This window comes from Amblyomma americanum, chromosome 3 (genome assembly GCF_052857255.1).
Source record: "Amblyomma americanum isolate KBUSLIRL-KWMA chromosome 3, ASM5285725v1, whole genome shotgun sequence".
In the NCBI taxonomy this organism is placed as follows: domain Eukaryota; kingdom Metazoa; phylum Arthropoda; class Arachnida; order Ixodida; family Ixodidae; genus Amblyomma; species Amblyomma americanum.
In genome coordinates this window covers 96,195,778-96,223,007 of record NC_135499.1, presented here as the reverse complement: position 1 = coordinate 96,223,007, position 27,230 = coordinate 96,195,778, and the positions used below count along the sequence as shown (strand labels likewise).

At 46.3% G+C, this 27,230-nt stretch overlaps 1 pseudogene across 1 annotated transcript; it reads left to right on the top strand.

The window, feature by feature from the left end:
• The first annotated feature begins 24,428 nt into the window (after positions 1-24,428).
• LOC144124734 (legumain pseudogene) lies at positions 24,429-25,853 on the top strand (annotated as a pseudogene). The gene has a single exon (XR_013313271.1). The product of XR_013313271.1 is annotated as a legumain pseudogene (transcript).
• Positions 25,854-27,230: the final 1,377 nt, after the last annotated feature.

Genomic DNA, 27,230 nt, shown 5'->3' with positions numbered 1-27,230 from the left:
CTGACAAAAAATGAATCCAGTTCGGAGTCATTAGATGCAAGTTGAAGCATGAGCGAATCAGCCTACACAGATGAGGGATCTTAACACATGCTTTTTTAAAACCCAGAAGAAAATCGACGGGCAAGTTGCAGTTAAGGTGCAAGTGCATGTCACAGAGCATGTTTGCTATTACAGGGATGATTTCTAAAGGCGTGCCGATTTGGATGAATCAACTTATTGCGGCAAAACAATTAGGAGGTCAAGAGTACATAATATAATTTATGATTGCAGCACACACATATAGCAGAAATAGGGCGACAGGTGTTGGGTGATCATTGGTAGGACGCATCTACAGTCCAAACTGTGTCTGAGGCAGGAAACTATCTGTACAGCATAAAATATATATATATATATATATATATATATATATATATATATATATATATATATATATATATATATATATATATACGGCTACGAGCAATTCGAAGGAGAACCTACGGAGCCGAGACGTAAACTGTGGCGGTCCCTAAGAAGTGGTCCGAGCGCGCAAGCGGGAGTGAATCATCTTTTTCCACGGATTCAGGCGCTCCTTCTTCTTCTTCCACAGTGGCACGTATCACTGCCTCCTCCTCTGCAGCATCGCCGCGATGCGGCTAGGATGGAATTATCAGGAAAATACAGCTGCAGTGAACCGCTGTTCAGTCAGGGAGTCTGTTGTGGTAAGGCTTCATGCGAACAAAGTGCACGACTTCAGTACGGTGCGCCCGGCGCGATGAGCAAGCCGCTTGGACAGGAGTAACTGCATACGTCACATCACTGAAGCGGCGCACTACTTCGTAAGGGCCAAAGTATCTGCACAGCAATTTTTCAGAAAGGCCGCGGCAACAAACAGGTGTCCACAGCCACACCAAGTCGCCAGGCGCGTAACTGACGAAGCGGCGTATGAGGTTGTACCTAGCGGCGTCAGTCTCCTGTTGGCGGTTAATTCGCAGGCGTGCCAATTGCCGCGCTTCCTGAGCACGCTGAACGAAGGTGTGGCAGTAGGGGTCAACTGGCAACATAGCATCCAACGGAGTGGTCACTTGCCGACCGAAGACAAGCTGAAAGGGGGTCAGTCGGGTTGTCTCCTGCAGGGCGGTGTTGTATGCAAACGTTACGTGCGGAAGAATGGTATCCCAAGTTCGATGCTCGACGTCAACATACATAGAAACATGTCCGCTAAAGTGCGGTTGAGTCGCTCTACCAATCCGTTTGTCTGTGGGTGATAGGCCGTAGCACGTCGATTGCCGGTGTGCGTCAGAGTCATGACGGACTGGGTTAAGCGGGCAGTGAAAGCAGTTCCCCGGTCAGTAACAACAACGGCGGGAGCTCCATGACGCAGGAAAATGTTGTGTGCGAAGAACTGCGCCACTTCAGCAGCAGTGCCTTTGACAAGAGGCGTGATCTCAGCGTACCGTGTCAGGTAGTCGGTGACAACGACGATCCAACGCTTTCCAGATGAAGATTTCGGAAAAGGGCCAAGGAGGTCCATGCCCACTTGGTGAAAAGGAGTCTTCGGTAACTCGACGGGGTGAAGAAATCCGGCTGGTTTCATCGGAGGAGACTTACGACGCTGGCAGTCGCGGCATGTTTTTACGTAGGCCCGCACTAATAGGAGTAACGTGGGCCAATAATACTTCTGCGTAATGCGCGCGAGTGTACGACTTACTCCGCGATGGCCGGCTGAGGGTGCATCATGAGAGGCACTCCAAACCTCTGGTCGCAGCTGTGATGGTACGACAAGCAGCAACGCTTTTCTGTTGCTGGAAAAGTTACGCTTTTAGAGAACACAAGATTGTTAAGTGAGGTGTGGAGTCCGCGACGAAAAAGATGCGAGATGCGAGCGTCGACGCCTTCGAGGTAATCCATGAGCGGCGCGAACTCCGATTCCGCCCGCTGAAGCTGTGCCATTTGGGTGGCACTAATAGCGCCCAGGAAAGGGAAATCATCGGCGGGTTCGTCGGGACTGATTGTTATAGGCGCGCGCGACAAACAATCCGCATCCTGATGCTTACGGCCGGACTTGTAGACGACTGTTAAGTCGTATTCTTGCAAGCGTAAGCTCCATCTAGCCAAGTGTCCTGAGGGGTCTTTGAGGCTCGCCAGCCAGCATAAGGAGTGGTGGTCGCTTAACACACGGGAGGGTCGCCCGTGGAGGTACGGCCGGAACTTGCTGATGGCCCATATCACTGCAAGGCACTCTTTCTCCATCGTAGAATAATTGGTCTCGGTGAGCGTAAGTGTTCGGCTGGCATAACTGATTACTCGGTCTGCGCCGTCTTGCCACTGGATCAGTACCGCACCAAGGCCGACATTGCTGGCATTAGTGTGGATGTCCGTGGCAGCCTGTTCATCGAAATGGGCGAGTATCGGAGTTGTTGTAGACGGTTGCGAAGCTCGTCAATTGCAGCTTCTTGGTCGCTTCCCCACACGAAGTGCGTGTCGTGTCGAGTCAGTGAGTTTAACGGTTCGGCGATTCGCGAGAAATCTTGAACAAAGCGCCGATAATACGAGCACAGACCCAAGAACCGGCGAACGGCCTTCTTGTCACTTGGGCGTGGAAAACCTGAGACGGCAGTGGTGTTTGTCAGGGTCCGGGCGAACACCTTGTGCGCTGACAACGTGACCAAGAAAGCGAAGTTCTTCAGAGCCAAAATTGCATTTCTCGGCTTTGATGGTGAGTTGTGCGGATTTGAGTGCTTGTAGCACAATGCGCAACCGCTTCAAGGGTTGGTCAAACGTGGTCGAAAATATAACAACATCGTCCAGGTACACCAGGCAGGACTGCCTCTTCAAGCTGGAGAGAACGGTGTCCATCATACGTTGGAACGTGACCGGTGCTGAGCACACCAAATGGGTGCACCTTAAACTCATAGAGGCCGTCTGCGTCCCGAAAGATGTCTTCTCCCGGTCCCTTTCGTCCACTTCGATCTGCCAGTACCAACTTTTAAGATCTAAGGACGAGAAGTATCGAGCGTCCCGCAATAGTTCGAGTGCTTCATCTATCCTGGGCAGTGGGTAAACGTCTTTTTTGTTCACGTTATTATGTTTCCGATAGTCAACACAGAAACGCAGAGTGTTGTCCTTTTTTTTTACAAGAACCACAAGCGATGCCCATGGGCTGGTGGACGGCTGATTGACATCGTCCGCAACAATTTCGGCAACTTCATTTTGAATGACTTCTCGCTCCATCGGCGAAATACGATAGGGGCGCTGGCAGACGGGTCGTATAGTCGCATCTGTGATGATACGCTGCATGGCGAGTGGAGTGCGGCCGACCTTCGAACACGTAGCGAAACAGTCCGCAAAGTCTGCCAAGAGGTCCGACAGAAGATCCTTCTGAACAGATGGTAAGGCCGGATTTATTTTGACTGACTGAAGAGCGTGGTGTGGGCCAGCATTCTCTGGAGTGGGTCCTCCCGCGGTGCACAAATCTGTGATATCAGCAACGTCGTGAAGGAAGGCAATAGCCGTGCCTCTGACGAGGTGCTGATATTCGTTGGAAAAGTTGGTTAGGAGGACGTTGGTACGGCTGTCACGTAGTTGGACGAGACCTCGGGCAACAACAAGGCCCCGCTCAAGCAGCAGTGGAGTATGGCAATCTGCCAGGCCCTCGTAGTCGTGGAATAGGTCGTTCCGCACGAGCACTAGGACACTGCACCGCGGCGGCAGCATGATGTCTTTCTGGACAATGCGCACAGCGTTGCTGCAAGGATCTCGGGAGTCAAAGCGAGCACCGGCCTGTTTGGTCGAGAACGTGACAGGTGCGTCCGTAAAATTAATCACAGCACCGTTCTCCTGCAGAAAGTCGATCCCCAGAATGAAGTCTCTGAAACACTCAGAGAGCACGACAAACTCAGCAACGTACGTGAAACCACAAATTCCAACCCGAGCCGTGCACTTGCCAACAGGGGAAACTAAGTGGCCACCAGCGGTGCGCATGGGGGTCCCCGTCCACGGTGTCAGAATTTTTTTAAGGTCTCCAGGAAAGGCACGGCTCATAGGGGAATAATCAGCACCGGTATTCAGCAGCGCGGTAACCTCAGTGTCATCAATTGTCACCCGCAAATCGGATGCAGCGTATCTGGTGCTGTCGCTGCCTCTCTCTGTCCAGGTATCGTCGGCTCGATGGTTCCGCGATGCAGGATCTTGACACATCTCGACGTCAGAGGCCTTGCCTGCAGAGGTCGCTGGTGTTAGTTTTCCCGACGAGGACTGGGCGAGCGACGGCCAGCGGAACTACTCTGGCAGCCGGGGCTGGACGCACAATAGCGGAGAGGCGAAGGCGAACGGGACTCGCGCCTTCCAGAGTAAACACGGTTCTGGCGCGCCCAGAGATGCTCCGCAATCTCAGGCGGTCGTTCACCGTTCTGAGGACAAGGTGCGTCAGGACGGAAACCGCGAAGACCCACTTGGCGGTACAGACAGCCTCCTTAGAGATGACCGAACTCCACACAGTGGTAGCACAGAGGCCCACGGTCCGGTGTACGCCACAAATCTGACTTCCGAGGACGTGGCTGAGCTGTAGCAGGGGCAGTTGCATAATATGGGGTGGTGCAACTGACAGCAGACGTCGAGGGAGCAGCGGAGCCAGGTGCAATTGCGTGACATGTGCCAATGCTGCTCATGGCAGGTGTCGGAGTAGCGGGACCGTAGCCAGCCGAGCGACGCACAACGGATGCATATGTGGCCAGGCATCGAACTGGGGCGGCGCTTCGGGAACAGGGGGCGCCTGCGCAACCTGCCGCACTTCGTCCCTGACAACTTCTGTCAACGCTGCCAGTGGCCCAGGCGCAACCTGGGGCAGACGGAACCGTTGGAGTTCCTCCCGGACAACTGACTGAATCAGTTCACGCAATGTGTCTGTACTGCCGCCAAGCACGACGGAAAGGTTTCGGGCACAATGCTGTTGATGTCCCGATTGTACTGGTGGGCCCGTTGGAGCGTCGTCTTCATGATGGTCGCCTCGCTGAGAAATTCCGCTACTGTGCGGGGTGGGCTGCGTACGAGGCCTGCGAAGAGCTCCTGCTTAACCCCTCGCATCAGATGGTGAAGCTTCTTCTCTTCAGTCATGTTGGGATTGGCACGCTTGAATAGACGGGCATTGCCCTCGATGTACATGCGCCCATTTTCATTCGTGCGCTGGTTGCGGGAGTGCAGAGCAGCTTCAGCCTTCTCCCGGCGGTCGGCGTTGGAGAATGTAGCCAGGAGATTCTGGCAAAACGTCTTCCAGGTGAGAAGGGTAGTCTTGTGGTTTTCAAACCACGTCCGGGAAGATTCTTCCAGAGCAAATATACGTTGTGGAGCTTGCGATCGTCGCTCCAGCCGTTGTAGCGGGCGACCCGCTCGAAGGTCTCCAGCCAATCCCCTGCGTCTTCGAAAACGTCACCGTGAAAAGATGGCGGTGTTCGCGGTGGGTGGCAAAGGATCGGGGCCAGGAGCCGGGGGTCAGTGGCCATGGCAGTTGGACTCACCGGGCTAGGCTGGGTCGGTGCCGGGTACCCGGTGTCAGTGGCCACGTCAGTTAGACTCGATGGCCGAGGCTGCGTCGTTCTTTCGGACGGAGTAAGGGGCCCAAATTCAGGCGACTCTCCGCGGACACGGCGGCTGGGTCGCTGGTGGACAGGTGTGAGGTCCGTTGTGATGCGGTGCAGAATGCGGTAGTCGGGGAGCGGCACCCCGCACCTCCTCAAAATGTTACGAGCAAATCGAAGGAGAAATATATATATATATATATATATATATATATATATATATATATATATATATATATATATATATATATATATATATATATATATATATATATAACGGAGCTAGAACTGCCACCTTGTGCAGTAGTGGTGTTTGTTATTTCCCATCACCTGTGTTCCTAATGCAGTTCTTCCGCCTCCAAAAGGCTCATAATGTTCTGTTTAAAAGTGCTGTCCGGTAGAGACAAATATTTTTCATCAACCACCGAATTCCTATGCCATAAAATGCATTCTTCTATCAACTTTCAAAAGTTTGCAAAGATGATTTTACTTGTGTCACATAGGGCACACAAAAATTTATTGCTTCTTACCTCATAAGAACTAAAAAATTAGCCATAACTTCATTTATACAGTCATGCCTCGGCAGTACAAAACTGCTGAATATGGACAGGAATTAGGGTCATATTTTCTGGGGACCACACTTTTCCAATTCATGTACGCCACTCTACGACAGAAAGTCGCTCATCACATAGTAGACAGGGTGAAAATGCATACAGCTCGTTGTTTTTTGTATTGAAGCGAAAGCCTTTAATGGCTCATACTTGCAGCCATGACCTTGTCCGGTCTCAAATCATGTCACACCGATGACATCATGAGCGAAAAAAATCCTTGCGCACGGCGGGATTCTAACCACCATCCTTCCGATCCACAGCCGAGCGGGCTATCGACTACGCTAATTCCTGCCAACGCATATGTAGTTCCCCTTTATTTCTCTGCCCACACTAATATATGTCTAACGTAAGGACTCTGGAGAGTGTTTGCGGAAAGGCATCGAACCATAGTGATGCCTCCCAAACGCCCTCTAGTGTCGCCAGCATTTAAGATTCACAAACAATTATGTACTTAATCATCATCTTAACCTCACATCAGTGACAGAAGCAGCAACACCGCACTGAAGGTTTTCGCCTTACCGCACTTTAGGTCAACAAAGTGTCCCATGAATTTTCTTTTCTTGTGTTAAATTGCACAGCAGTGTGAACAAAATCTCAACTCTGCTGACAAGACCATAATGTACAGCGCAAAGAGTGTTACAAGTGTTTGAATTTGACTGGACAAGCAAACACAGACTAAATCATATACAATTCTTTGCACCGGGTTCTTCATACTGTTCTTTCCTTAAACCCCTGAACTGCCAGGCACATTTATTGCTCCTGCTCACATGCTTTCTGGTTCCCAAAGCACTTCTCTCTCTAGTATCAAAATCCTGACCACGGCTCGGGCACTCACTGCGTGGTACGCACTACTCCTTTCACAAAACAAATAATTCTGCTCAAAAAGAGAAAAACCGCTTGCTTACTTTACAACTTTTATAACCGCAGAGATGATTTCGCACAGCCCACAACACTAAGTTTAAAGACAGCGCACTTCGAGACGAAGAATGCAGTGCTCTGGTTTCAGATGTGCATGTTAGGCAGGAACAGAACTTGGCTCCAGTGCAGAGCGGAGAATCCGTGAATGCTAACGGCCGCAATCATTTCAGCCAATCCAAGCAAAAAAGAAATGGGTTCAAAATATATCTCGTGTCAGCCTCAACAGATCGACAGTTGCATCAATACTGCAGGGCTCGCAGGAATAACTGAGCATTGGTACTGCAGAGCCAACCACCATGCAACAGTGTAAAGCACATATCAAGGAATTAAAAAAGCCATGTAACTGTTCTTTGAGAACCTGTGCAGGAAGAGGGCTGTCATGGCTATGAAACAAACGTGATCGGATAAGTGCTGCAGGCAACTTATCTGATAACTGAGGAACGTACAATTATGAATTTACGTATGAGCAAATAAATTTCGGCAAGAGGAAAATGCGAGCAGGGCTAACAAAGTCGCAGAACCATACTGCATTCTCGACACATAAGTTCTTGCAGGCCAACCAGTGCTTTCAATCAGCAGGCAAATAATTGTGTTCATAGGTAGTCACAGGCCAATGAAAGCAGCAGATAAGCATGCAAATGTGCATGGATTACATCTCCTGCTGTAGACTTCAAGAATGCCTCATCAAACAAACTAATGCAGCTGATAGCATAAAGGCTGCTGCTTAACTTCTCGGCACTGACAAAATCAAGTTGGCAAACAGGTCTCCATCAAAAGCATAGAAAAAGCTTAATCCAATTTTGTACCTTTGATCTCCCTGTGTAAAGGGACTGCCAGCAAGACCATAACAACAAACATGGTAACAGTCACTGATTATATTGAGGCTGTGTTATAGCTATGGGGTAAATGTCCTGGCCCATGAAGTGCTTCGAGATCACGTTTTTCCGATGAGTCGAAACCAAGATCCCACTTCACTTTAAAGATTAACAGCATATTTTCACGAATTTCTCTCATATTGATTTCACACCACTATTAGAAAAATGGGTATCTGACGAGCTTTCATTGAATTTTCTTTTCTTCTCCACCACCACCACTCATTGTGCACAACTTGCTGTGTGGTCAGTTCTGACCGAAAACTACAGTGTCCATTCAAATTGCCACGAGTGGCTGCTTGCTTTGAGAAGGAAAAGCTGCTGCACAGGCGTGGCGTAATTGTGGCTATGATTCTTGAAGTTATTTCGTTCATCTGGTGACAGTATGTTGTCACAAACTAACCGAAAACTATTACTCTGGCTCAGCTCAACATCATGCACAGGAAGCTGTGTGCAGTCGCCTTTTCATCACAAAGATATTTATGACAGACACGAATCCACATAGCTGTCACACACTCACGCATACAAAATGACGATTCCCCTGAACTGATCTTTGCACTGCGCACCGATTTTTTCACAAAGGCTACATAATACCTCTGACACACTGTCGCAACCCGAGCACCCATGATCATAAAATGTACTACTGCATGGTGCACCAAGACGCAAAAGATGCCGACGCTGCTGTTGTCCCAGCAGAAAATAGTGCGACGGCCGTGCAGCCAAGACCGTGTCAAGTCGCACACACAGCAGTTTTCTATGTAGCATAACGAACGTCGTGTGCTCGCCTCGGTCGCGATAACTGCAACCATCGCAACGGATGCGACCAGCTACACAGCACCAAGTTCATTTCAACATTCGGAAACGGCGTGCGTCGCGAGATTTTTGCAGACGAACATGTCGCTGACTTGACGTGAAAGCACTCGCACCGACCAAATCACTTTCACTACGCGGACACTTGCCGCTATGCTGTGAAATTTAGGCACGCACAGGAAAATAACTCGCAGCAGTAATTACAAACGCTTGCAACAACCACAAACAGCTCCAAATAGGCACTTCGTGACACCGCCTCTGCGCAGGTCTTGCGTCGGTTTGGAGAGGCGCTCTGTGAACTCCGTCAGCGTATATGATTACAGAATTCAACTAGTGAAACTGTCGCTCGCCACTGCTGCACGCAGCGAAGTTCGCAGTCGCTCTGAACACATGTGGCCAATATAATATGCTTCGCGACATAGCTGATAGCTGCCCAGGACTCGCTCCCCAGTTCAATCGACGGACGGCCATCTTGCCCCGGCAGAAGCGAGGTGGAGGGGCTCGAGACGTCACTGACGTCACAGAAAAAGCAGCCAATAGCTGCAATCCGGTCACCGTCCGGACCCGCTCGTCCACTCGAAAGTTGAATTTGACCAACTTTCCATCCGTTTGCCAGACGGGGTGGACCGGCTCGCCCGCTCGCTGGCGGAGGCCGCTCAAAAACGATCGTATGAGTCCCCTTAGCCTGCCAATAATTAAGCCCACTTTACCAGCAACCGAATCTCACTCGTATAACTCTAAAAATTCCTCAACACATTGATTTATTATTTATCCTAACCTATCCACTTGATCTGAAGTGCAACGTGTATGATTATTTGATCCTCATTCCACTTTCGGTCTTAAATTTGACATCATAAATCTGATACCTTTTAGGAAATGATTATCAACACAAATGTCCAACATCGTATTGTACAAGACAACAAAACCAACAACGTACGCTCCATTTCGGAACACACACAAAACTATACTATCAACGAATTTACCAACGGAAACCACCTTGGTGTAATCCATCTATATCACAGTCGTAGCTTAAAATCGTTCTCAAAACTGCAATGTACACAAATCGACAATAAAATGAGCCCCACTCACTCGAAGTTTGCAGCCAGGAAACTGCTTTCGTAGCAATTATATATCTTCAAGGCGGGGGGCAAGCGATATTTTCGAATGTCTTTCTTATCCGCACACCAGGAGCGAACATACCGAAGTCTGGGCTTCTCATCATGCTTATTACATCTCTTGATTTGATTAGGTAAGCCATTCCAGAAAAAAATATTAATTTACCTGGTTCAAACAATAACTCTCTTTTGTTAACACTTGTTTCAGTGACTTCGGCTCCGACAGTAACAATTACTTTGTTCTTAGGCTTTTCTCGTTTTTCTTTTTAGCTAGACCAAATTATTTATACGGTATTTGTTGTTTTCCTACTGCGTATTGGATTAAGCCCGTTATGTTTAGTGGCACGGGTTGGCAGATTTTTTAAAAAATTTTACTTATCTCCACTATAGTATTAGTGCATTCTTTTAGATCACCACTATCATATTAGAGAGCTTTATAGACTCGGGATTTCAGACCACAGCAGCATATTTTTGATAGGGCGCACATAGAAAAGCATAACGCCTCCTTAACTTCCGCGATGCTTTATTGTAGTTTGTTCTCATAAATAGGCGTTCCATTGCAGAAGGTGTTCTCGTTGCACAATTTGGCGTCGGGGACCCATTTTCCAAGCCCTTCGCCCATGAGAAGCCAAGAACCAAGCCAGGAGATAGCTTGGGCCCACTGTATTACCGGGTTGTTTCCGGCGTCTCTGGGGGATAAACTCCACACCTCCCGCATGCGAGGCGGACACTCAGACAGCGTGCCACCTTTGCGGCGCAAAGCGTAAAAGCATGTCAAGCACAAGACACTCGTTCTCAATGCGTACAGTATTTTCATACATGTTAGTGAATCACTTAGTTGGCACTAACTCTCAAATAAAATCTAAACATTTGTCACGTGTGACACCCTGAAGTGCTGAATTCGCTCGATGAAAGGGGGTGTTTTCAGAATCTTTGCGCGCTGCTCAGGTCATTTCTCTCAGACCGAGAGGTGGTGTACCGCTATTTTGCGGGCGACGAGGTTGCGCTTCCCACCCGAGGCAAGGAGTGGTTTGAGGATGCTCGGGAATCTATGAATGGCCGAGAATTACCTCAGTCATTTTAAAAACTGGGCGAGGAAGACGGGACGTCAAGACGAGCCACAAACAGGATCATACACTGCGCTTTGTGTGATCCTGTTTGCGCCTCGTCTTTTCCTGCCGTCTTCGCGCAGTTTATAAATTGACTGAACTCAAGAACCAACTAGAGAGCCTTACTTGAGAATGACCTATTCCTCATATATGGGCATTAGCCCATTGACGCTATCGCATCATACATACCCTTAGGGCGTTGCTTAAGTGTCCCCTTCAATATTTCACTCTCGATGAGTGAAGGTAAGATGGCTGCAAGACCATATTTTATTCACTATTGTGTCACCTGTCTCATCAGGCAATGAAAAAAAATGACCAAGCGAACTCGCAACAGGCGGTGGCCAGGATGTGCGGTCGGTGCGCTGATGCGCGCGTGTTGCCATTGCGCCTACCCACCACTCGGCGTCATTAGAAGATCATAGGCAGTGCGGCTGTCAGGTAGCTCCCGGTCCCTACTTGCGACAAGTGTTGTGGAGAAAGGAAGGAGCGAATGCTTCGCAGCTGCACTGCGGTGTACGAACCAGATGCATAGGCGCAACTGTTACATTGCCCACCCATTCCCGCAAACAATATCCCTGGCTTCCTGTGTCAACAGCCCCTATGTCTGATGTATGTTGTGGTTACTTCCTAGAAGTGCAATTTGAGTTTCGGTTCTTGAAACCTATTTCTTTCTTAAATATCCTAGGACTGTTTCTCGAGATATTTGCATAAGCATCGATGTCTTGCTGTTCTACCAGCGCCCTTTTAGTGGTCTATACGCTACGAAGGCACACATAAGAACCTGAAATCAGTGCAATTGATGTCTAATTATGCACAAACATGTCAGAAGTAAATACATGCTTTTAAGAAAAGGGTACCGTGAGGAACGTACCGCGAGGAAGCGTCGTACCGCGAGGAACGTATCGTTTTACTTGCCAGACGCCAGAAAGAAATGAGCATGTTTAGGAGGTTGTTTGAAGCATACATTTTCTAGGACATGTTGCAATGGATATTGCAGAAAACCCTACTAATAGACAATTACAGGATCCGGTTTCTGCGAGAAGAAAGTGAGGATGGCACTCCATGATATATCATGATGCTGCTTGGCCATCAGAGCGATGTGCATGTAGAATGGCTGCTAGATATTCTGTTCAAGACGTTACAACTTTAGTGTTGTACTTTCATGAATCCATGAGAAACAGTCGAAAAGCTGATATTACAGCGGCTTGAAGCAGAATGGCATCCAAGAATGAAAGCCTTAAAACTATTTCCTGCTTTTCAGTTCTTTTTTCTATCTTGGTGTAATAACGTCTTCTATTTACATTTTCACTTTCGGACGTATTTCTTGCTATCTAATTTGGTAATGTAGATGCAAAAAATGTAGAGGAACACTGAGTCGCTGAATACGTGTGATAATGGTAATCATCGCATTGCGTACACCAACTAGCTTGTCATACGGGGCCGACCTGATCCAATAGATATTTTGCATTAATTAGTCGACGGCTCGACTCCCGATTGACGCAGGAGTCATGTTACGACAATCACTTTTGTGCTAAAGCTCACGCAGATTAGTACGGAACCGACGCCGTACTTGTGCGGCAATTTCTGCCTTCGGAATCTTTGTCCAGAAACTACATCACTGGGCAAGCTGGTGCGTCACTACAGGGGTAAATGCATATATAAGAAGCGATGATGCACTTTTCATTCTTCCTTCAGCCCCAAGAAAAACAATGCCTGAACGACAACAGCCTCGCTAGTGGTTAGAGTCGTCTTACTATATTCAAATACCTTATAGTCTATTATAAATCGATTCCATTCTTGTTGGCGCAGTTGCTAGAACTATTGACTATTACTGGTTTACCGCTTAGTATTTTTTCGTCTTTGATGATGTCACAGCGTTTCGACAAATGTGAGTTCTGTAAGGCCTCATTTTGCGTGTCGCCTATGTTTTGTGCCCATGAGCCGTGTAATGCTTTCGGCTTAAAATCCAGCGATTGCCGAGTGGTCTCTGTCATCAGGCAGAACACATCCCTGTTCACACCAGCGTTGTCGCATATCTCCCTGAGGCTATATTACGATACCTTTCGTGTAATTTTTCAGGGAAAAATTCGAGAATGATTGAAGAAAATCCCGCTTCAAACCCTGCCCGACGTTCGGCTCAGGTTCCCAGCGGTTCCCTGAAGACGCCAGCCTTAGCATGTCTACAAGGGGAGCTAAATGCATTTCATGCGTTAAAAACACTGTCATGTAAGGGAACGCATTATATGGCGAGCAGAAATGGAACCGTGGCGCCGATTTTTATTTTGCCTTTTTTGGTTCTATTGCTTCCATGCCGTGATTGCTAGAACTGGCACATGGCAAGGAAAAATGAGCACATACTAATGTCGACGTGGATGGGTGCTGGTCCTTCCGTTCCTGTTTTTGCGTCAACAGCCCGGGCCATTTTTTTAGGTAGGCCATGTTTACGAAGTTCAACCCCGCTTACGCCACAGTGCTTGTTTTTTTTCAGTGCTGCACAACCTAAGCCCGCTGAAAACAAACATGGCCGTGATGGCAGTAGTTTCATGGAGGCTAAATGCGCATGGGTTTCGCTATGACAGTGCATTTTAATTAACCAAGTCGCAGTCAATGTTTTACCGGACACCTCAACTAAGGCATCTCTCACAATTTTTGTGCAGGTTCAAAACGTCCCCATCAAGGCTCCGCGCCTGCACTGCGCGACAGTCGTGCTCCAGCAGGTCACACGCGGTACATTTTTGCAATTCCCGGACTTTATTATATGTCTCGCGAATAAATACTCTTAAATACTCATCATCGCCATCAACCAAGCTACGTCCACTGCAGGACAAAAGCCCATCTGATATCCGTTAAATTACCTGTTTCCTATGTCAACAGCGGCAGCCTTATCCCCGATGACCTCCTAATCTCATCTGCACATCTAACTTTCGGACGACCGGCTCTTGCTTAGGATCTACTCTGCTATCTTGATTAACCATCGGTTATCGTCTCTTGTCATTACATGCCTTGCCCCTGTTAGTATGCTCTTATTGATTTAGACTTGAATAATTTTAAGTGCTTTTGTTTCCTGACCCACTGTGATGTCTTCTCTCTTAAAGTTATATCTATCAATTTTCTTCCTATAGCTTGTGCGCTGTCCTCAATTGAAGTTCAACCGTTTTCAATAGCCTCCTCGTTTCTGCCACAAAGGTTACTACTATTAGGATACATGTGTTATATGCTCTCCTCTTAAAGGATATTGAAAAAAAGTACAATTCAGTGCCCTAGAGCATCTGCGAAGTGCACTTATTCGTATTCCTATTGCCCAAGCTATTTGAACCCCGTGGTCCAGAATTTAGGTCACCACTGGCCCTAATAGTTGTATTTCCTCCAATGCTTCGTTGCATATTGCAAACTGTGGTTCAATTTTCAGACTTTGAAATATAGCTTTAAATTTCATTATTACAATTTTATACCCATTTTACTGTTTTGTCCTCCTAGATGCTTAATAAAGCTGTGCAGTTTGGTCCCTGAATTACTTAGCAAGGCAACATCTCCGAAACATCAGAGATTGCTAAGGCATTCTCATCTTTTATACCCAGCTCTTCCCAGTACTGTTCTTTTCAGTCTCCTGTAGGCACTCTGTGAATAGTATTGAAGAGATCGCGGCTCTCTGCCTTACACACTTCACCACTTTCCGTGTGAATGACTATGTTAGCTCTGCAGCAGCAAGTTATTTTCCAGTACTTTTATGTAGGCCCCTTGTAAAGCTTGGTGACGGCATTGCTGCATGACTGCTGAAATTTCCACTCAGTCAAATGCTTCCCGCAATCTGTGAGGGCTGTACATAACATTTGTATCATATTCTGCGCATTGCCCTTGAACAAAAACCAGCATTGTCCTTTTTTCGACTCAAGTCTAAGGGCGCTGTAATTTTGCCAGCGATTACCTTGTAAAAAATGAAGGTAAGCTCATCAGTGTGCATATTTAAATCCTCGATGTCCGCATTTTTATCGACTAATATGATGTTAGCTTTCTCACAAGGTTCTTGTATCCTGGAGGTTGTGAGACACTTAGTATACATGGAGGTTGGAGAGAGTCAAGTCTTTCTAACACAGTGTCCGCGACTTGTTAAGTTGATGGTCTTCGGCTTAACAAACTCATATGAAGAGCTCAGGGTAACGCAACGTGTCTCTCAGAAGATGAGGCTTCAATGAACTGCGACGAGACGAGCTCTCCTCCGGATACTGAACTATCACGACAACATATAAGGGATTTAAGGGACGGTAAACTTGCTGGGCGAGATCCTGACTACGTTTATAGAAGCGCCAATCCCCATGAACTTGCATCCTGCCGTACATCAAGGCAGTCGTAGGGCCAGGTTCGAAGCCCTAACGAAGATCCACCAGAACAGGGACGACACCGTACATCAAGGCAGTCGTAGGGCCAGGGAGGAAGCCTTAACTAAGACCTACCAGATGAGGGAGAACACTGTCCTCATAGATGTTGCAACGCACGCAAACGGAAGAGATGCGGTGGTGAAGGTGATCGGCTCCCGGCTAAAAGAGAAGTTCAGCGCATCGCTACGGAACTGCACCACGTCTGACGCCGAGGAGTCCACTCTTGCTGCAGCGGTAGCTGATGGCCACAGGTCCAGGCGGTCGCTAGTAATTCTGGCAGAATCCCAAGGCGCATTCCAGGGGTTCACCAACGGTAGGATAGGCAAAAAATCGGCTGGCACCTGGAAGGCCGATGGCGAAAGCGACGAAAAAGATTGCATACTTTTGGCTCCGGGGCATGACGGCCGTCGGGAATCTCCAGGCCGATCTCAAAAATCTCGAGGTTACGCTAAGCGAGCGAGTTCAGAGGCCGCAGAGACATAGGTGGTGACTCGTACCTACGCACATTTTGGTGTACTTGCGGTATGCCACAAGCCGGTATCCCCCTCTCCACAAGATTTTAAACAGGGAGGAGTCAGTGTTTTAGCGGCAACTACAAAATCATATCCATGCCTCTCTATATACAGCAAGGCACATGCGGCCCTATACATGGAAACATGTCCCTGGTGCGGAGAGAACCGCACACTCTACAACACTACAAGTGCCTGTCAGAATATTGGTGAAGTGACCATTATCCACAACGTCACGCTGGAGCTGTGGGAAGCTGCACTGTCCAGCTTAGAATCGGAAGGCCAGTTTTTGTTTGTTGAACAGGCGAGTCGGGCAGCAATAGCCGCAGGAGTCCTGGTATCAGGACTCAAGCCCGGCAGCTTTGCAAGGCCTTTTAGAGCATATAAAGTTTTTTTCTCGCACTAGTGTCCTGATCACCATGTGCCACTGCTCCCCTTCGCATTGTTTTCGAAGCTTTGTTGTGTTCCCCCTTTTTGGCCTGTGGCATGATCAATGTGTCGACAAGACTGGCTTCATGGTTAGGATCTTCACTCTTTCGGCTGCCGTAGAGATATGGGTAAAATTATTGGCTACTTTCATTATATTATGCATATTGGCAATGACATCGGCCTCTTTTTCTTTCGGGGCCTACGTTTTCTCTCGACCAGTTTTAGGCTGTCTTCCTTGTTTTAGAGCATGCTCGTTCCTGTACATGTCATACCTTTTTGTGTCGTTAACCTGACTTTTATTTATTGGCGTTGATAGAGGGATGAGATGCTTTCATGCCCTAACAGTGAAGTTGGATGCTTTCATGTTCTGATATTTTTTAAGCAGATCTTTCGTCTTAAAAAAGAGCATATCGGTGTCCTCTATATCTACCGTAACTCCTACTGCTGTTCTCAACTGCGAAGGTCATCGTCCATCGTTAAAGAGGAAAATAAGTTCACAGCGAGCATTTCAGTCTATCTACTTTCCCTATTACAGCTACAGCTAACTCGTTGATAGGCTCTGCTCCTTACTTCTTTCCACTTTTGCTATTCAAGTGTAGGCCAACTCGACACCTCACAATCCTGTCGTAACTAGACGTCACCTCGGAGAGCAGATCTACATCCTGTACTATGCGAGGATGAACGCAAAATATAAAGTCCATTGCATTTTCAGTCTTGCCATTCTCACTCTTCGCAGTCCATTGCCGTTTCTCTCGTTTGCCAAAGAGTGTATTCATGACCAGTAAATTACTTCGTCCTTCAAACTCTTCTCGTAACTCCTCCATGATATTTTTAGAACCTATGGTGCAGTCCCCCTCCCCCCTGTCTGCTCCCTCTGCAAGCTTTTTGCCTATTTTGGTACTGAAGTTGCCCATCAGGGCTGTGTACCGCTTTTTCGCTGCACTGATTGCTTATTCCCGACCTTCATATATCTTTCAAATGGAATGCGAAAATGATGCCTTGGGGCGAATATATCTGCCATGTATTTTTTAAGACAGTCCACAACTTTCTAATCGACACTTTATTCCTGAAGGCACTACTAAAAAAGTTGGCAAATTACCTTTTACTAATTATTTCAGTATGGAGAACGAAAATGCTGTCCACACTAGGCTACAGTACTCTCAGCAGCACTCAGTTGTTTTCGTTCGGCTAGGATACTCCGTCTTTAAAACCTTGGTTATTTGTAGCTGGGACACTCGGTGTACTGTCAAATACCCATTCTGGAGTGGATGTTTATCGGTGACAATGACCGCAAAAAGTGTATTATTAAGAGCGCAATACTTTACGGAATCCAAGGGGTCGTTATCCTTCGTGGGCATGGAATGCAGAGATTTGCTGTTGCAAATTACCACTATGGAGATGACGGTAAACAAGGAAAACACCGTGCAGAATTGTTTTGCGAGCACAATGATTTGATCGCGTATGCTCTCAATTGTAAGTGGGGCATGCTCGTACGCTGTGATCTTCTCAAGGACCTCAGTATGCACACAAGGTACAAAACGAACGTGAACAAAATGTTGAGAATAGATGCACAATTTTTTTGCGCTACAGTAACGAGAAATACTCGTTCGCGAAGAGATTATCCACAACAGCCCATAAAAGTATTCAGGCCAAGATAATAAATATATTAGCAAAGCGGAAATAAACCAGGATGCGACCGGAGTTTTCTTGATGGCGCAGTTGATATTGCGGTTTTCTTATTATTCACCATTCGAAATTCGTAACTATAGAGATATATTTAAGAGAGAGAGAGCACTGTTTTTCAGGTAACAAACGTTAGTGATTGATATATTAAGTGACATCAGTAAGTGAAAATGGACATGAGCAATATGTATAATGGGAAGGGCAGGTAGCTGATGGGCGTATAATTAACGCTATGCACTCCAAGAGAAGTCATGCGTTGCATCGAGACCTAACGGAGTAAATTCGTCGGTTCCGGTTTGTCGGAATAACGGGGTTCAAGCTGGCGCAGGAGCGGGTTTATTGAAGGCGTGTGGGAGCGGCTTTGTCCAGCAGGGAACATAGTTGCACCATTGGTAATAAAAAGGAAAATGTAATTAGAGTGTTAAAATGAAGTGTTCAGAGCAAACTTTTTTCATGTTTTGTCTTCTGATGTTAAACGGTGTGAATCTGTTCTGCGCTTGCTGGAGCTTGTGTTTCCTAACCTACGCGAGTTCCAACTGTGCGCACGTCATCCCGTTTATTCAATTTGATGAGCATGGAACGTTTACATGGATCAACTAACGCCTTTAACGAATCTCTCTTGCCAATCGCAATACAGGAATGGAATCAGCTTCCCGACTCTGTTGTATTTCAGCGTGATCCCGTAAGATTTGAAGAACGCCTGATGATCTGCCTAGCTGTATGAAGTGTTTCATTTTCCAATTCATGTCAGCTTCCTGTAAAGCTCAGCTATAGTGCTCTGTGTGGCTTGAGCTAATGCGAAAGCATTAGGTGGCTATGTCGCGTCCGCAAAACCTTCTCTGCACGATTGTGTCGTCCCTTAAAGATAAACGTGAAAAAGATTGATTGTGTTACATGGAACGTGATATCTTGCTTTCGAAACAATTGGTGTCAATAATAATTAGTTAAATAATTAAACGCGAGAATTGCACTTTGACGTCACAATAGTCCCGTGCTTCGCGGCAGCAAAACTTTCACCGCACGATTACGTCGTTCCGTTAAAACAAATATACAAAACTTTGTGTTAGATAATGCTTGATGAGATATTGCTGTTTCAAAATTTTGGTAGATGAGTTTTAATTAGTTAATTAATTAAAAGCGAAAACTAAGCTTGGATGTCCCAATAGCCGCGGACGCCGACGTAACATCTGGGCGTCAAAGCTAAAAAAAACAAATGAAGAAATAAAAAATAACATAAATAGAACGCGTGCTGGCGTCGTGGAAAGAAAACCCGATTTCTAGAAAGTTCCATGCTTTCGCATTCCTCCACGTAAGCAGACTTAAGCGCCCCGGTTAATTTTTTTGACTGCCTACTCGTCAATGCAACTTTTCTGTGTACTTTACCCGCCCCCCTCTCTCTCTATGTAATGCCCAACCAGTGGGCCCAAGGGTTGAATAAATGATGATGATGACGATGACGGTGATAGAAACACCCTATGAGCCATTTAGAATATATTCACAAGTAACATACGGACGGACAGAGGGTCAATTTCTGAGAATATGTTGCAGGAAAATAGCCGCACACAATTTTTTACGAGAAACCAATTCTATTTGTTGTTCCTCTGTTCTATCGGTACCTGCTTGGAGGAACTACCATCAATGACCTGGTGAACGTAAAGAAATGACAGCCCACAGCTGCCGAGAACAGCGCTGCTTGCCTTGAGCTCGCACTACCAAGAAAGAAAACGTAGTCAGTTATTTCTTATTTCTTTCCACCCCCCCCCCCCCTTTCCTTCGGCCTCAGCCTAATGCACTCGGACGGTTTGAAGACAGTAATGGTTAGTACTAGCTTCCTGTCGCCGTCTCTTCTCACTTGCGGGCTTCACGGAGATTCGAGAGAGAATGAACTGGCAGAAGCGTTTATGCAGAGGAAATACAACGTATATACAGCGCCTTCCACTAACTCTCTGGCAGCGCCAAGAGCCCCCTCCGCGCTTAATTGAGCGTGCCGACATGAAATCTGTTTTGAGAATCTGAGATGCTCAAGAATTCTAATGGGTGCAGGTTCTAGGTAAAGCACGCGAAGTAGTTTTCGCTATGATTTAATATGCTGACATCATTTCCGATTACAAACGCAACGATGCTCAGGCTTCTCAGTGCGTTTGAGAAGAGGGGGAAACTTCTCATGACATCATTGTTGCCGGAATATCAGATGACCGCTGCCTTCACCCATATACGTCTGTGCGTCGACCGATGCCGAAAAACAATGCTTCGTGGGCTGCACCTCGGGAGGCGTTGATTTTCTTTCTTGAGGCAACGGTTTCTTCGCTAGAAACGTAGCGCCGTTGTACATGACGTCTTCATTACGGCCTCTGCCTGTAGCTGTGCACTATACAGAAGCCTGATCTACGACGCGTCTTTATTCGGTGTTTACGTCACTAACAATTTCTAATGCTAGCAGAAAAATATTTCGCAAGCTTTACAAACAAGTTTGATACAATTGGCTTTTTTAAATTCGTTCAATTCTCAAATATCTTTAACTGTCCTCTAAGGGTGGCGCGATGACATTTAAATGCCATTCCAGTTGCACCCATCTCTAATCCAAAATTGAAAATACTTTCACTGCATCTTCAACCTGCCGTATGCTTGACGCCACTTTAACGCTTCCGTACTCGTAAAGAGTGACTTCATGGTTTTTGCTCTTTCTCCTACACTTTACCAGTGGATGGCGCAGTCCCGCAAAACGCGTCGAAGCAGAGATCTCCGGGCTCAGAGTAATACTTTTGCGAGCGCCGAATGCGCGTGGTCCGTCCGTAAGCACCAAACCGCTACGCCGCGTTCAGCGGTCATCATGGCAGCATGTTGCTCATGGTGTTCGCGCAGGTAAATGTACATGGGAAAGCAGAAATAAAGTATAACTGTAAACAGCAAAACGAGCGCTATGGAGGCGTAGCCCAACTTGTGCGCTGTCGGTAGTGAGGTGAAACAATAATACAGCAATGAGAAGCACCTCACAAACACAAAATTTTGGAGGTAAGCTTGCTTGCATGCGTGCATACAGACAATATAAAAAAACGCTGAATAGAAGTGCGGTGCGTGGCGTAATTGTCATGTCAGATTATCTGCGCCCATAGAACGCAGCATATCTTGCTTCACTTCCCCATTCATGAAGATTATTCTTATGCTATTCGCGCGCCTCGGAAATTCGCTCGGTACAAAAGTTCTCACGATGCTGCTTTTTAACCTCCGGCTGAACACTTTCACGACCTCTGTAAAAGATGAACACTAGCGTCATGTTCTCGCACAGAACAATGGAGCTTGAGATCATTACACTGTGTGTAGGTAATTAGGACTGCAGTTTCCACTTTGACCAGGAGAGAAATAGCAATACTGTGTTGGACTGCTTTCAATTAAGGTAAGTAATATAATTCTTTTGAACATAGAAGGGTTTCCAGGGAAATGCAGAACCAATTGTGTGCTCTCTTTGTCACGTGAACTATAGGGACATACAGATTCGATAGCGTGGGGTGTCGTCCACTCAAAATGATTACAAATCATGTGAGCTGTTGCTGCACTGATTGTGCCAGGTTTTAATCAGCTGTAATGATAAGGTCTGAGTGCTTTCACTCGGGAAAACACATTTCGTCGGCAGGAGTAATTCAGCACCGTTGCGAGTTCGCGATAACTTTATCAACGCTGTTCTGAACACTGAAGAGAACTCGCTTGTGTCTTTCTTATCACCTGGCACCACCAATGTCCCGAGGGCTTATCGGAGAACTTCCAAGTGAAAAAAACATCCACGTGAATGCACTGAGCTAGTCTCTGTGTAGTACTTTTTCATCGCGATCACATATTTGCCACACCTTAGTTGCCGTGTGCAGCATTGCTTAAAAACCGTCAGTTCTTTCCTTAGTAGAACCGTCTCCCGACCTACTGGAAACCTAGACAACACATCCAGATGGCAATGTCCTTGTGTAAAAGCAATCACCGATGGCATTCGGAGAGGAGCTTTTGCTCTAAGAAGAATTCGCGGTTACGTAGAGGGTGTGAAAAACGAATCGGTGCTGATTATAATTGCGTCTTACCTTCCTAGCATCAACGATTTTGAAACAAAGCTTTGTTTTCTCTTTAAACGGAAAGATTTGATCCCAGGCAACCTGGTAGAGCAATAGTTAACTTTCACATGAGCGCAGATTTTTTTAATGCAGAAAAGTAAACAGCCACCGTACTTAAACAGGCGCGCTGTGCCTCGGTGTGTACGAATCAATTGGTGGCTTCTAGAAATGTTTTCAGGCTTCCTGCGGGAACCAACCCACGCATAATAAAAGAAATGGTTGGCAGGGTAGCCAACCAAACCACACTTCTGGTTAAGATACCTGCCTTCCGTATTCATATTTATCTCGCTCTCTTTAAAATTTCTTGCAGTCGCAGTGTTCTAGGACGAAAATGCCTAAAGTTACAAAGTCAAAAACTAGCTGACTGCTAATTTACGAAATGCCCGTCATGCATAATCAGTCTTGAGTATTTTCAATAAAACAATACTCTTCGGCAAAACACAAACCGTTCACAACAGGCATTTGGCTTTTTCTCCGTTCATAGCACTGCAGGGAGCCCGATATTTTAAATGCAATAAATGAGGATAACTACTTTCATAGTTGTCTTCACATAAATTTTTCCCTTCTACCAATTCATCAAAATTGTGTAATTTTTGAATTGTGTAATGCTCTAAATTATAGCAACCCAAATGTTTCTGCAACTCAGACATCGCACCTTTAATTTATGATTTGCCAGCGATGTTCTGTTAAGATATTAATATTGTTGTTGGGATTGATCCTCTATCAGATGGATGCGGTTTTCAAGGACGCAATGAGAGAACGTACCTCGACATTTATTTCTTGTTACACTGGAGACAAATAAAAAAGCTAAGCCCAAAGTACTACACCTCAACGCAACGGTTGTGGTTGCGCACAGCACACTAAACACTCGCAAGCCGTTATAAGTGAAGGAGTTGGGAACGAGTGCCCGTAATTAGACGGACGCTTGTGGTGATCACGGGAGCTTGTACGAGCATAAAGAGCCACTGGTGTGTTCAAATTCTCCCGCCGCCGGACCTAAGTACTTCAGCGTACATCTCACCCCGCCTTAATTATTTATGCTGGCTCTGCAAGTTACTGCTTGACCTCATCAGGCAGCCGAAATGTTCAGTCTGCCGAAACTAAAAAATCGCAATTTTTGCAACTTCAGAGAAGCGCCCGAAAATCGCGGAAAATAATTTCTAATTTCTTCATGCTCGTATCCAGACACGGCTGTCGTAAATGGCTGCGAGAGCTGCGTGCCGTGGAAAGGTGGAAGGTGTAATTATCCTCTTGCCGCCATCTCTACAAGCTGTCTAAAACAGTGGTTGCTATGCGATGCCTTCGGTTATCGCACCAGTCCTACGATGTGCGTACCACTATTTTCATTATGGCTGTTTAATAAGATTCCTCAAGGCCGCCGTAAACTATAGGTAAGGTTAGGCATGCAGGGAAAAAGTCCCGAAGCCAAACATCGGCTATTAAGGTCTTCGCAGTAGACTGTTGCAATTTAATTTTGATGACCTCGGTCTTTTAACGTGCGCCGACACCTCACAAAATATGTGAATTTTTTTTTGCGTCCACTGATATGCGCTTCCAGCGGAACGGATTGATGCTGCGACCTCAGCATGAGAAGCTTGACGCACAACTATTCTAGTTACTAGGCACTATATTTTTGGTACGAATTATACACTAATACTGCATATGTCTGTACGCACTGACTTGTGACACAATTCCGGTCCATACCCACAAACTATTATCAAGATTGATACGTAAACGTCTCTCCTTTGGCATCGACGCCGATTGGTATAACAGAAATTGTGTACAGTGCTAAATTCTGTGAAATTATCATTTACGTTTTTTGTGTGCCTGTTAAACGTGTCTCATGATCTTTTTTTGTGCGTGTACTATGTAGTTATGCTTGGGCCCACTTTTACGAGTATGTCCGAGCCATGCGGGAGAATTTGAGTGAATACGAGAAGAGCATCTAATGAACATTATGAAGTTCATTCGCGTCATTTGGTTCACAGTAGGGCAGAGAAGGCATTCTGTGACATTGGTCTGGTATTAAACTATAGTTAATAAATATCGCCCACAAGAAATCAGAAAAACACTTGCGATAGACCGAACGCTGACAGAGCAGGCGAACCGGACCAACACTATTCCCAGCAGACAAGAAATATTCCCTCTTTCCTCCTCCAAAACGCAGCGTTGCTACGCAGCTCACCGGCCTCTCAAGCACGGAGCACAGGTATAATGTTATCTCTGCTTATATCCGGAATGCTATCTCTTCAGGCCAATGTCTGACTGCACACAATGCTGCTACCCACTTCGGCAGCCACTCATAATGCTCCGCTGACATTTCGAAGTCAGCTCTGCCATTTATAAGCGCTCTAACCGGGGCTCCATCTGTCAGTGCACACCAAGCATGGCTCCTTCGCGGTCGGTTTTGCTGCCCTTGCTGGCCTCCATTGTAATCGCTGCTGCAGCACCTGAGAAGGACAAGAGCTCTGAACCAAAGCTCTGGGCACTTCTCGTCGCCGGCTCAAATGGCTATGGCAACTACAGGCACCAAGCAGACATCTGTCACGCCTACCACGTGCTCAGCAATCACGGAATCCCCGATGAGCGCATTGTGGTGATGATGTACGACGATATCGTGAACAGCACCGAGAACCCTACACCTGGAGTGGTCATCAACCACCCTAACGGAAAGAACGTGTACCCCGGGGTCCCCAACGACTACACCGGAGACCTGGTAAGCCCCCAAAACTTCCTCGATATTCTTCAGGGCAAGAAGGTCAGTGGCGGCAGCGGCAAGGTGATCGCAAGCGGTCCCAACGACCACATCTTCGTCAACTTTGCAGACCACGGGGCGCCAGGACTGATAGCATTTCCAAACGACGAGTTGCATGCCAAGCCGTTCGTAAATACAATAAAGAAAATGCACGAAGACAATAAGTTCGCCAAGATGGTAATCTACATTGAGGCCTGTGAGTCAGGCTCGATGTTCGACGGCCTGCTCCCAGACAACGTGAACGTCTACGCCACGACGGCAGCGAATCCCGACGAGTCCTCATACGCCTGCTACTGGGACGAAAAGCGAAGCACCTATTTGGGCGACTGCTACAGTGTCAACTGGATGGAGGATTCGGACAAAGAGGACCTCCACAAAGAAACACTCATCGACCAGTTCAAGCTCGTCCGAAAGGAGACCACCACAAGCCACGTCATGGAGTACGGCGACCTGAACTTGGGGAAGCTTTCAGTGAGCGAATTTCAGGGCGATAAGCAGACCGAACCCATTGAGTACCCTCAGGCGCCGCGTGACCCAGTCTCCAGCCGTGACGTCCCCCTCGCCATTCTAAGGAGGAAGCTCGAGAAAGCAACCGACAGCGCCACCAAGCGTTCTCTGATGATCAAGCTACAGCGGGCCATTCGAAACAGATTATTCCTTAGCGAGAAAGTGAGTGAAATTGCGAGCTTTGTATCTATTGGAAACTCCGACAGCGCCATGTCCCTTCTACATAAAAAGTTTCCGCTTCGCGACTTCGACTGTTACGAGAAGGCTGTGCACCACTTCAACGAAAACTGCTTCCGACTTTCAAAGAACCCGTATGCCTTGGAACACCTTCCGGTCCTTGTTAACATGTGCGAATCAGGCTTTGGCATCACTCGCATCACAGAAGCTATGGACTTGGCGTGCACTCACCCTACAGTAATTGATATTGTTTAAAAACTTCTGCCTACTTTAGGCGGCACTGCCGTATCTTTTCGTCATATCTTCAAAATAAATGATTTTTTCTTTGCGGCATCTTTTTGTTTTTATCTTAACCGTTTTATCACTGCTCTTCGTTTCTCAATGAAGGAAAGATATATGTAAAACTTTTGTTTTCCCCGATTTTCTATACCGATATTGAGATAATCCATCGACTCAGGCGTTTTAGGTCATAGAATGATAATTCTTTCCTCGCAGGTGTCTGATCAAGGCACCCAAATTTAAATGAGGCTATAAGGACCTAGAGGAAACAGAGTGTAGCACAACAAATCATAGAAAACGATATGTTCTCTGCGGTAGATACACAAAAGAAACTGAGGAAAGCAGGACCACGCTATCGCCATGTCAAATGCTAAGTATACGAGAAGGACTCTAGGGAAAATAAAGAAAGCCAAGTTTCATGTATTTGTGGAACAAAGGTTAGATAGACTGCAATGCACACAGTACCCCGCCTTTTAGTCAACGCAGCTAGTACTAGAGCCGATTAACCCATCACAAGCGGACGTGTGCTGTTCTGAAATCACAACTTCGGCCTTGCAAACTCAGCTGACTGGCAGCTGTCGAATGTCCAAAAGATAAATATTTTTCAGTCATTCTGAACAGCCGCGTGTCAGCTGAGGTCGTGGGAAATCTTTTTGTCTGCATTGGTTTTTCTTCTTTTATGAAGTTTTCCTAAAAATATTCTTCTGCTTTATTTGTGCAAACTTCATCAATGGAAATCCATTTCCTTTATGTAAACAAATTTCGAACAGCTCAGGGAAAAACAATATTTAATGGGAGAAAGTTTAATGGGGCAAATTATTCATTTATTGTAAGCTTACATTATAACAATCAATATATCATGCAGATCTCTGAGCAACATGTTTGCTTTTTTTGCTATCAACGTTTTTTTATATCGCTAATAGCGTTCCTCATTGGTTTTCTATGGAAGTATTAAATGGTCGATGCGAGCGATAGAACACTATAAAAAAGTTTTCCTACATATCGGAAGAATCGACCATTACTTTCAATATTTCGATACCAGTACCTTACAATTTTTCAATTCCCAAAATTGTTGTTCACGAATGTTGTATGCGAGAGAGAGAAACTAAAGCATGGTGTGACGGAAAGATAGTTTAACTTGAATACCACTCTTAGTTAGAAATAAAAAAAATCAGCAGATACAAAATGCTTTAATTTCTTTGAAGTTATACGGAGCCTAGTTCCATCAATCAACAATTAATATGCATTAAAGCCTAAAATACGTTATACCTTTTGCAGCTTGCCGTTGAGACCCAATGCAATAAAGCGCACAGCATGAAAAGCTTTAAATGCCAGAACAATGTAGCACTGATGGCGCTTATTCATACAGAACCTAATAGAGCTGTGTCCGCAATGTGTTACTACTTGCTAGAAATTTATAAATTTATTTGA